This window comes from Perognathus longimembris, chromosome 15, assembly GCF_023159225.1.
Source record: "Perognathus longimembris pacificus isolate PPM17 chromosome 15, ASM2315922v1, whole genome shotgun sequence".
NCBI classification, from domain to species: Eukaryota; Metazoa; Chordata; class Mammalia; order Rodentia; family Heteromyidae; genus Perognathus; species Perognathus longimembris.
The window spans coordinates 7,574,672-7,587,007 of record NC_063175.1 but is presented as its reverse complement, the minus strand read 5'-3'; the positions used below and the strand labels follow the sequence as shown (position 1 = coordinate 7,587,007).

At 42.5% G+C, this 12,336-nt stretch overlaps 1 protein-coding gene across 8 annotated transcripts in view; it reads right to left on the bottom strand.

Moving 5' to 3' along the window:
• Positions 1–12,336, bottom strand: part of Ptprm (protein tyrosine phosphatase receptor type M) — a 767,348-nt gene that overhangs the window by 435,661 nt on the left and 319,351 nt on the right. Inside the window, exon 1 of one of the 8 annotated variants that reach the window (XM_048363181.1) lies at positions 982–1,236. The exons of the other annotated variants lie outside the window; for them this stretch is intronic. The gene's annotated coding sequence lies outside the window, so the exon portion shown is untranslated. Of the gene's footprint in view, positions 1–981; positions 1,237–12,336 lie in introns of those variants that run through there. 8 annotated transcript variants of the gene reach the window in all.

Genomic DNA, 12,336 nt, shown 5'->3' with positions numbered 1-12,336 from the left:
AGAAGTTATCTATAACATGGTAGTTGCATTAGGAGTGAACAACAGAGAGCAAAGCTAAGAAATGTCATTAAACACTATGCCTACTATTCACTCAGCAATCAGTTTTGGGGCATCATCCTTGGTTTGCTAACAGTGGGTCTAGATACTAGGCTTCACAAGATGAACAAAAGGAAACTAGTTGTGGTATTTCCTGGTGTCATCTGGGGAACGCAGGCTTGTAAAAAACACAAAGCTGCCAATGATGGCCTGTATGGGAAAGGGAAAGATCCAGGTGGCTGGACTGGCGACAGCTCCCATGAAGTAACACATGAAGTAACAACTGAAGTGAGATCTGAAGGGTCATGTGAAGCTAACCAGACAAAGTGGAACCAAGGGAAAGGGCATTCCAGCCACAGGAAAAAGCCCAGAAGCCCCATGATGGTTAAAAAGTACTGGTAGAGTGAAGTCAGTAAGAGAAACTGGAGGAGGTGGGCAAGCCCCAGTGAATGCAGGATTCATGGAAATGCTTTTTATTTATAACTACAACAATGCCAGGCTACAAAAGAACAAAGAGCATCCATACTATTCAGTGCTTTATATTATGCTAAGTCCTTTAAAAGCTTTTAACTGTAGTATTTTTATTCACAGCAGGTCCATAAAGTCTCAGGTTTGGGAGTTAGCCTGATCAGGGTGCCAAATAAAACTTGATTTTGTGAAATGATTTACTTTCATAGGACTCTGCTTTCTTCATCTGGAAGGAATGACTTTCAGGACTGTTGTAAGAAATCAGAGCTAGTTGCAAGGACACTGGCATAACTGACTGGCTCCCCAAGTCCATACAGAGCTTTGCATAAAATGAACAATGAATTCCAGGAAAAAGGCAGGCAGGCTTTCAAAATATCACCTTTATTATCATGCCAAAAGACTTTAACCTCTGGCTGAGGTGAGCAGAAACAATGGGTTTGTTACTACTGAAGCACAGAATTAAACAGACTCACCCACCTAGTCACAAGCGGCATTAGAAAACCACAAAGGCCCTTCATGTGTTTGGTGCTGCTGTAAAACTCACAGGATGGAAGAACAGGGCTTTCACAGGCAGCTAGCTCCCTGAAGAAGGGGCTGAGCTAGTCACGGTTTACACTTCCTCCCAGGCAGTTCCTGCTTGGGCAGGGAGAAGGCAGGCAGGGGTGTTCCTCTACTATAGTTCCTGCCACATGCACAGAAACATCAGAAGTGGGGAACCAGAGTTCCACTTACATTATCCTCAGCGTTAAGTGGAAAGAAATAGGGGCTGGGGATATGGCCTAGTGGCAAGAGAGCTTGCCTCGTATACATGAGGCCCTGGGTTTGATTCCCCAGCACCACATATACAGAAAACGGCCAGAAGTGGTGCTGTGGCTCAAGTGGCAGAGTGCTAGCCTTGAGCAAAAGGAAGCCAGGGACAGTGCTCAGGCCCTGAGTCCAAGGCCCAGGACTGGCCAAAAAAAAAAGAAAGAATTATTACTTAAAAAGCCATAAATCATAGTATGAAGTTCACTATATACCTCTTATGTAAGTGTGAATTTTACTAAATTCCAGAAATTAGATCTGACTAATAGCACCAAGATGTTAAAAAAAACAAACCCAGGGCTGGGAATATGGCCTTGTGGCAAGAGTGCTTGCCTCCTACACATGAAGCTCTCAGTTCGATTCCCCAGCACCACATATATGGAAAACGGCCAGAAGGGGCGCTGTGGCCCAGGTGGCAGAGTGCTAGCCTTGAGCTGAAAGAAGCCAGGGACCGTGCTCAGGCTCTGAGTCCAAGGCCCAGGACTGGCCAAAAAAAAACCCCAAAACAATAAAATTTACCAATATTAACTAATAGAAGAGAAAGCATTTCTCTCTGAATTGTACTTCCAGTTTCTAACACACTACCTCTAAATAACCAAATACTGTCTTGCAATTACTGCTCTACAAAATTAGCATTTCCTCAAGAAAAAAAAAAATAACACCTCAATTCTCTAATGCTGAGGGGGTAAAATATTAAACCCTGAAGAAAGGCATATTGCACACTGATTGTTTGGTTTATTAATTGTAACAACAAAGGAATAAAAGGAACATCTCATGTTTTTATTTACCTACCTGTGGTATTAACCCTCTAAGAACAGATTTTTAAGGCAATTACTTAATAGCCCTAATAGATGCATGCGCCAAAATAATTTTCAACTATACACTGCCAATCTCTTATACTAAGTGAAGGCTATACTGAGAGTCCTCAAGGGTAAGCAAACCTCCCTTTTTGATTCACATATAACATACACTGGAGAAGATTACTAAGGAGCTGCTCTGTTACCACACCACAAACTCAGGCTATAAAATATATAACCTCAGAAGAACAAGTCTTCAAAACCCAAACATATCACATGAACTCTCTAGAAGGAGTTTATTTTTTGGGTTTTTTTCTTTTTTTTTTTTTGGTGTTTTTTTGTTTGAGACATCATAGAAAAAGATGACAAAAAAGAAAAGATATAAAGGAAAGGAGAGGGGGAAGATGGCGCTGCCACAGTAGGGAGGCACCCCAACTCGCTCCAACTGAATAGCGAGCTGGGAACTCCAGCACCCAACACCCCATCAAGAACCCAGCAAACCCAACAGCCAGAAGGAACAGAGAAACACAAGAAACGAAAAATAAAAATAAAAAAAGAAGAGCCTATAATCTGCACGGAGCCAGAAAATCTCCAGAGTAGCCTCCCCGCACCCGCCGACCCTGCCCGAACAGGGCCAGGCTGGGAAAGGGGACCGGGCGCCAACAAATCGACTGCCAAAAAGTCACGCTAGGAGCACAGAGTCCAGACAGCAGGACTCCACGGACCCCAGGGGGTGCACGGACCGATCGAGACAGACTTGCGGTGGATGGGAGGTGTGGGACCACACGGCCAGGATGGGAAGTGAGCAGCGGGGAACCAGGCGGTGCAAAAGGGAAGAGCCGGGGCCGCCACCACCAAACGACCGATCACCGCACCCCAGTACCACAGCCCTGAAGGGCCAACAACAGCACGGGACACACACATAATCCAGGACCAGTAAGTTCCCCATTACCCCCTCCCCCAACCAGAGACCAGCTATCAGAGACACAAACCCTACAAAGAAGCTAGAACTCCCTCCTTCCCCCTCCCCACATCGAGGGAACAAATAACCCCCAAATCAGGCAGCAAAAGGTCCCTTCAGACTCTGGGAGGACACAGGAGCTAGCAGGGGCAGAGCAGTGCCAAGGCAGCAGGGGAGCCTGAACCAGCCGCACTGGCCCTGCCCCCTCGACAACAGGGGCCTGGGGACCGGCAGGCATTGGAAGCCCCACCTGAGGCACTTGGTCCTCATGGACTTTTTGCAAAAGGCACAGGCTCGCTGGTGGGCAATGCCAGCCCAGCAGGGACACCTGGACCCGATCACATGCCCCCCTTGCAGCGGAGGCGCAGAGCCTGGGGGCACCAACCCGCGCCCGGACACTTGATCCTAATGGGGCCCACACATACCGACCCCCCACAGCAAACACACAGGAGGGCATAAGCACACCCCAACAACCCGGGGCCTGCTCTGGTAGGCGTACCCCGCACAGGTGGGCAGGGCTCCCCAGCTGCAGCGCCAACTCTGACAGGCACACCCGCACAGGAGTGCAGAGCCCCCCAGCGGCAGCACCCACCCAGATTGGCACACTTCGCACAAGTGGGTGGGCCACCCCTCAACAACACTGGCCCCAGAGCAATCCACACAGGTGGGCGAACCGCCTGAGAGGTGAGCTCCTCTGACCAAGATACCGAGTGGAAAAAAGAACCAAAGAAGAGAAAAGCCATCATGCCACACTGAATCAGCGACTCGCAAACCCCCACCAGGGGCACGCTAGGGTCAGCACAACACAGCAGCAGGACACTGTCCTGCACAGAAAGACACAGAACCTACCCACCCCCAAGTGCAGTGAGGGTGACCACCTCGGCAACAACCGAGACAGTCACGCTCACCCATTGGCCAAACTCAAACCCAGAGGCAGGACACAAACAAGTCTCCCACTGATGGACCAGCGGGAACCAGCACAAACCCAAACCAGAGAAGCCACACTCAGATCTCTAGATGCACAAATCACAAAGAAATATAACCAATTTCATCAAAGGGCAAGCCAACTCGCCAGCTCCAAAAAGCAGTACGACTGAAGAGGAGATGGAGAATAAAAAAACAACTGAGTCTATGATAGCAGAAATAATGTAAAGCCTCAGAAACGAAATCAGAAAACAATTCCAGGAGTTTAGAGTGGAAGTCTCGAAGGACCTCTAGGAAGCCAAGAAAGAAATGGAAGCAAAAATAGATACAGTGCAAACCTCTGTTAAAGAAGACCTTAACATCCTGAGAAGTGAAATGCCTGAAAAAATAGATTTAAAATACAACTCTTTAAAGGAAGAAATTTCCACGATCAGAGCTGATCTGGCAACCATAAATAGCTCCCTGACATCCATAAACTCCGCACTTGAATCCATAGCACAAAGAATTGACCATATTGAAGCCAGAATTTCTCTCTTGGATGATGATGCAGCTGATAAGGACCAGAAAATTACCACAATCTAAGAAACGGTAAAGATCCAGGGCAGACAAATCCAGGAGTTAGTGGACAAATACAAGAGATATAATCTACCCATAATTGGAATAGAAAAGGAGCCAAATACCAGAGCAGAGGGCTTCAACATATTTTCAATAAAGTGATTGCAGAAAACTTCCCCAATCTCACAAGGGACCTCATCCAGGTAACCGAAGCCTACAGAACACCTGGCAGACCAGACCCTAGAAAAGCCTCGCCCAGGCACAGAATAATCAAGACTTCAGTTCTCAAGAATAAAGAGCAAATTCTGAATTCAGCCAAAGCGAAGAAAGAAATTTATTACAATGGGAAGAGGATCTGAATAACAGCAGACCTCTCCACACAAACCTACGACGCGCAAAGAGAATGGAAGAACACCATCCAAGTCCTACAGGCCAATAACTGCCAACCTAGAATAAAATATCCAGTGAAGCTGGAGTTCATATTCGAGGGGAAAACCAGATCTTTCCATAGCAAAGAGGATCTAAAGGAGTATGTGAATAAAAAACCAGCCCGACAGAGAATTCTAAGAGGGGAACCCCACCCAACAGAAATCGTACAGGACACACAGACAGAAACAGAAAGAGACTAAAACAGCCAGAGCCCAACAGAAAGAGCAGCTCACTAAAGACAAGAATAAAAGAAAGAGGAAAAACAGCCTAACAAGAAAATGGAAGGAGAAAAAACACTCTTATCCTTGATCTCTGTGAATATAAATGGTATAAACTCTCTGATAAAGAGGAGCAGACTGGCAGAATGGATCCACAAACAAAAAGTTGCCATCTGTTGTCTACAAGAGATACACCTTACAGCAAGAGATAAAAACAGGCTCCGAGGGGCTGGGGATATAGCCTAGTGGCAAGAGTGCCTGCCTCGGATACACGAGGCCCTAGGTTCGATTCCCCAGCACCACATATACAGAAAATGGCCAGAAGCGGCGCTGTGGCTCTAGTGGCAGAGTGCTAGCCTTGAGCGGGAAGAAGCCAGGGACAGTGCTCAGGCCCTGAGTCCAAGGCCCAGGACTGGCCAAAAAAAAAAAAAAAAAAAAAAAAACAGGCTCCGAATGGAAGGATAGAGCAAGATCTTCCAAGCAAACGCGCCTACCAAAACGGCAGGAGTAGACATCCTGATCTCAGACAAGCTGCACTTCTCATTAAAATCAACTCAAAAAGACAAAGAAGGGCACTACATTTTAATACAAGGAAAAATCCAGAATCAAGACATCACGGTGATTAATGTATACTCACCGAACAAAAGAGGCCCTACCTATGTCAAGCAAATTCTCACAGAACTACAGAACAAGATAGACTCAAAGACAATCATAGTGGGTGACTTTAATACCCCACTCTCTCCAAGAGACAGATCCAACACCCTGAGGATTGGCAAGGGAGCTGAGGACCTAAGTAACACCATATCCCAAATGGATCTGACAGATCTATACAGAATCTTCCACCCTACAGAGACCCAATACACCTTCTTCTCAGCAGCCCATGGATCATACTCCAAAATAGACCATGTCATAGCCCACACAAAGAACCTCAGCAAATACAAAAGTATTGATGTCATCCTATGTATTATATCTGACCACAGTGGATTAAAGGTAACCCTCAATAACAATGGCTACCAGAGAGGCTATACACATTCTTGGAGGCTAAACCCCACACTGTTATCCAACCCTTGGACCACAGACCAAATTAAAGATGAAATTAATGAATTCATAAGCCACAATGACAATGAAAATACATCAAAAAGAAACCTATGGGACACAGCTAAGGCAGTACTGAGGGGCAAGATCATTGCCCTCAGTACTCACATTAAAAGAATGGAAGCAGAGCAGGTAAATAACCTCACGATGAAAATAAAACAACTGGAGAAACAAGAAATGATTGAATCTAAAATGACTAGGAGGAGAGAGATCACAAAGATTAAAGAAGAGTTAAATCTGATTGAAAATAGAAAGACTATTCAACAAATAAATAAGACTAAAAGCTGGTTCTTTGAGAAAATAAAATCGACAGACCCCTCGCAAGACTTACAAAAAAAAGAACAGAGACTCATATACGTAAAATCAGGGACTCCACCGGAAAAATTACAAGTACAGACAATATTCAAACAATCATAAGGAACTATTTCCAGACCTCTACTCACTAAAAAACAGTAATTTTACAGAAATGGATCAATTCTTAGAGAAGTATAAACTGCCCAAACTGAACCAAGAAGAAATAAATCAACTAAATAAACCAATAACTTACCGTGAGATACAGGGGGTAATCAAGAACCTCCCAACAAAGAAAAGCCCAGGCCCAGATGGATTCACCAACGAATTCTATAAAACCTTTAGTGAGGAGCTAATACCAATACTCCTCAAACTCTTCCGTGAAATAGAAACAGAGGGAGAAATCCCAAACTCATTCTATGAAGCTAATATCATACTCATTCCCAAACCAGGCAAAGACCCAACAAAAAAAGAGAACTACAGACCAATATCACTAAGGAACACAGACGCAAAGCTCCTCAATAAAATATTAGCTAACAGGATCCAGAAACTGATCAAGAAAATTATACATCATGAACAAGTAGGCTTCATCCCACAGTCACAAGGATGGTTCAACATCCGTAAATCAATCAATGTAATTCACCACATCAACAGAACTAAAATCAAGAATCACATTGTTATCTCAGCCGATGCCCAAAAAGCCTTTGACAAAATACAACATCCATACTTATTAAAAGCTCTGTAGAGAACAGGAATAGAAGGAACATTCCTCAAAACAATAAAAGCCATATACAACAGACCAACTGCTAGCATAGTATTAAATGGAGAGAAACTAAAATCATTCCCCCTAAACTCAGGAACAAGACAAAGATGCCCACTCTCCCCACTTCTTTTCAACATAGTCCTGGAATCCCTAGCCATAGCAATAAGGCAAGAGGGGGACATCAAAGGGATCCACATTGGCAAGGAAGAAATCAAGCTATCCCTATTCGCAGACGACATGATCTTATACCTAAAGGACCCAAAAAACTCAGTCCCCAAAGTCCTACACCTAATAAACCATTTTGGCAAAGTAGCAGGATACAAAATCAATCCACAAATGTCAGCAGCTTTTCTGCACACCAGCAATGTACAAGCAGAAAAGGAAATTATGGAAACAATTCCATTTACAGTAGCCAAAAAAAAAAAGTTCCTAGGGATCCACCTAACCAAGGACGTGACGGACCTATTTATTGTTTTTTTATTTCTTTGTTTTTGGCCAGTCCTGGGCCTTGGACTCAGGGCCTGAGTACAGTCCCTGGCTTCTTTTTGCTCAAGGCTAGCACTCTGCCACTTGAGCCACAGCGCCCCTTCTGGCCATTTTCTATATATGTGGTGCTGGGGAATTGAACCCAGGGCTTCATGTATAAGAGGCGAGCACCCTTGCCACTAGGCCATATCCCCAGCCCGTAACGGACCTATTTAATGAGAACAATAAAAATCTAATAAGGGAAATCAAAGAAGACACAAGGAGATGGAAAGACCTCCCATGCTCATGGGTAGGCAGAATCTATATAGTGAAAATGGCCATATTGCCAAATTGTTATACAAATTCAATACAATCCCTATCAAAATCCCAGTTACATTCTTCACTGAAATAGAGAAAGCAACCCATAAATTCATATGGAACAGCAAAAGACCTAGAATAGCCAAAGTAATTCTAGGCAAAGAAAAAGCAGTGCAGGAGGTATCACAATACCAGACTTCAAGCTCTACTACAGAGCCTTCATAACAAAAACAGCCTGGTATTGGTATAAAAACAGGCCGGAAGACCAATGGATTAGAATTGAAGATCCAGAAATAAAACTGCACCCTTACAGTCAGCTGATATTTGACAAAGGAGCTAAAGACATACAATGGAATAAACATTGCTTCTTCAGCTATTGGTTCTGGGAGAACTGGGCAGCCATATGCAGAAAACTCAAAGTAGACCCAATCCTATCACCATGCACCAAGATCAACTAAAAAAGGATCAAGGACCTCAATATCAGACCTGAATCCTTGAAACTACTGAAGGACAGAGAAGGAAAGACGCTAGAACTTATAGGCATAGGAAGGAACTTCCTGAATACAGTCCCAGGGGCACAACAAATAGGGGAGAGACTCGACAAATGGGACTACTATAAATTAAAAAGTTTCTGCACAGCTAAGGACATAGCCACTAAAATAGAAAGACAGCCAAACATATGGGAAAGGATATTTACCAGCACAGCAATAGAAAAAGGCCTAATATCTGTCATCTACCGAGAACTAAAAAAACTAAGCCCCTCCAAGCCCAGTAAACCAATTAGGAAATGGGCAAAGGAGCTAAAGAAAGACTTCACAAGAGAAGAGATAAAAATGGCAAAGAAACATATGAGGAAATGTTCAACATCCCTGGTAGTAAAGGAAATGCAAATAAAAACAACCCTGAGATACCACCTCACTCTAGTTAGAATGGCCTATACTCTGAACTCAGGCAGCAACAAATGCTGGAGGGGGTGCAGGGAAAGAGGAACCCTCCTCCATTGTTGGTGGGAGTGCAATTTAGTACAACCACTTTGGAGAGCAGTATGGAGGCTTCTCAAAAGCTCAATATAGACCTACACTATGACCTAGCCATACCACTTCTAGGCATCTATCCTGAACAGCAGGTCCCAAGATATCAAAAAGACATTTGCACTTCCATGTTTATCGCTGCACAATTCACAACAGCCAAAATATGGAATCAACGCAGATGATTGAATCCAAAAAATATGGTACCTATACACAATGGAATACTACATAGCGATTAGGAATGGTGAAATATTGTTATTTGCAGGGAAATGGTCAGAACTTGAACAAATAATGTTGAGCGAGACATGCCTAGAACACAGAAAACAAAGGGGCATGATCTCCCTGATATATGACTGTTAAGATGGAGTGACGGGGAGACAGTAGAGACCAGTTCTGTGAAACCAAAAACTGCTTGTCAAATGGTATTTCCCACAGGATTGGGTCTGCGACCCAACATTATGTAACTAAAACCAAACAACTACTCAACATATAAAGGTCAAAAATTGACCTCTCAGTGGAATACAACAGCTCAAAGCTATGTATGTACGTTCATATAAGACTATTGTCGACATATTGCCTAATGTCGACATTACATTTAAAGCCCTAGGCGAATTTTCTTTGGCACAGGCCACGTGGCTACTGTATATGTTCTTGGTACATTTTGTATTGTATATATGTCTACCTGACCTAGGGAAGGAAAAGAAAAACAGCGTGTAAGATATCACAAGAAATGTACACACTGCCCTACTATGTAACTGTACCCTTTTTGCACAATACCTTATCAAAAAATTTTTGTTTAATTAATAAATAAATTACAAAAAAAAGGAAAGGAAGCTAAAATTTCAAAAACTTATTGTTTTACTTTCAAGTATATTATATTGCAGTACAATCCATCTCCTCCAGCAGACCACGGGCCCTTTCAGGTCATGAGCTTAATCTTGCATACTTAATGTAACCAGGTACACTACACAGATGCCCAAACAACTTCCTAACTCTGACAGTGAAAGCCTCAGTGAGAAAGAATAGATATGTTTTTGTATACACATACACGTGCATGTATGTACGTATGTATGATTTGTGTTGTCTTTGTTTTGATGTGCTAAAACCCAAGCAAATACTCTGCCACTAATATACACAATAACCCTCTTCTAATTCTTTAAAATTGACAATACATTATTGTTACATTTGCAAAAAAGACATTTTAGAGTTTCTTGGCATGTACCAGTCAGCAACTTCACTCAAACTCATCATGATAGTTTCAGAAAATGAGCCCCAAGATGTCTATATGATAAGTCTCCAAAACCTGTGACTATTACCTTCTATGAAAAATGAATATGTTTGGAGATGCAAACCTGGAGATGAGAAGATATTACTTCACTACTTGGCTTCCCCAGTGTCACCAGAGGCCCCAAGGAGGGAAGACAGGAGAATCAAATACGGAAGGAGGAGATGTGATGACAGAAGCACAAGCAGAGTCATGCACACAGTAGATGGCATGGTGTAAGGGAGCCAAGAAATAAAAGAAGAAGCTAGAATAGGAAAGGAACAGATTCTCCTCTGAAACACCTTGATGTCCCCTTCCTTTAGGTCTTCTGAGCTCCAAAAGTATCAGATAACAAAGCTGTTAATTTGGGGGTAATTTGTTACAGCAGAAATTAGACAAAAATATAACCATCTGGGTAATGAAAGGCTTGTGACCTTTTGAAGGTGTGCCCTCACCATATATCCTAACTGCTCAGAGATATATAACAATTATTTAATGTCCTGTTGGAACCTTCTTCACTAGCGAGAGTTCAATTCAAAAGCTACCACTGCAACCAAATCTAAAGAAGAAAGTTGGAGAACTCACACTTTGCAATTTCAAAATTTAGTCGACAGCAACAGTAACAAAAGGACAGGATGGCACTGATACAAGGTTAGACATGAACCAATGGAATAGTTTTTGTAGAACGAATTCCTTACATTAGACAGTATTTTTTAAATTAAAATAAATGATAAATTCCCTATTGTATTTTGAGATTATGCTGACCCTTTCTACAGGACAAGGATATTCCTTGAAATTATATTTTTCTGTAGCTATCATTAAATAGTTCTTGAAATTGAAGACACAAAACTAAATAAGATTAAGTGTGCTTGTAGTAATTTAAGAGAAGCACTTGTAGTGCTATAAAATATATACTTAGAATTAGAGGCGCTTGGCAATATTTAAAATCTACAAGATTAATCACTCAGACTGGTGTACATTATTTAAATTTGTGGCATTACCAACAGTTTTATACAAGTAGAAAATTCTTTTTTTTTTTTTTTTTTGGAAAGTCCTGGGACTTGAACTGTGGGCCTGGGTGCTGTCCTTGAACTTCTTTTGCTCAAGGCTAGCCCTCTACCACCTGAACCACAGTTCCACTCCTGGCTTTTTCGGTGATTAACTGGAGATAAGTGTCTCATGAACTTTCCTACCAGGCTTCAAACCATGATCTTCATATCTCAGCCTCGTGAGTAGCTAGGATTACAAGCATGAGCCACCAGCGCCCAGCTGAAAAATCCCACTTTGGACCTACCAACTAGAACAATGACCTTAACACAGGTGAGTCCTGAGGTTGAAAATAAGGAAGAGATCAAAAGGAAAGGGACATCCAAGGAGAAAGATGAGGGAGAAAAAAGTCATGTAAAGACAGAAAAGAATGGAGAAGAGTTTGGGGGAAGTAACAGGGAAGGGACTAATAAAGGAAAGACAGGTAGAGACACAGAAGAAATGGGAGGAGCACTAAAATAAGAGCAAATACCAATCAATACCTTAAAACCTTAGGGGAAAGAAGTAATGCATACGAGGTAAAGGTTTCCACCTTTGGGTAATATTATTTCTTCTTTCCTGTTGGAATCCTAGCATTCATCCCTTAATAAACTGGTCAAAAAAACCACTGAGTTTTACATTTGCTTACTATCAGATGACATCTTTAAGAAGCTATCCACCGCAGGGATAAAGGAGAAGAAATGAGGAAGTTTCTTCAAAATGTATTAAGAGATGGGAAAGGAAAGGAAGAGGTGGATGTCCTGCATCATTTTCTTACTGTGATGTGATACAGAAAGGCTACCTGAAAGGATGATCATTTGGAATGCTAAGAAGTATTCTAAGCTAAAAAAAAATATAAGAAAATTATAGAAACAGGAAGTATGACCTAATCCT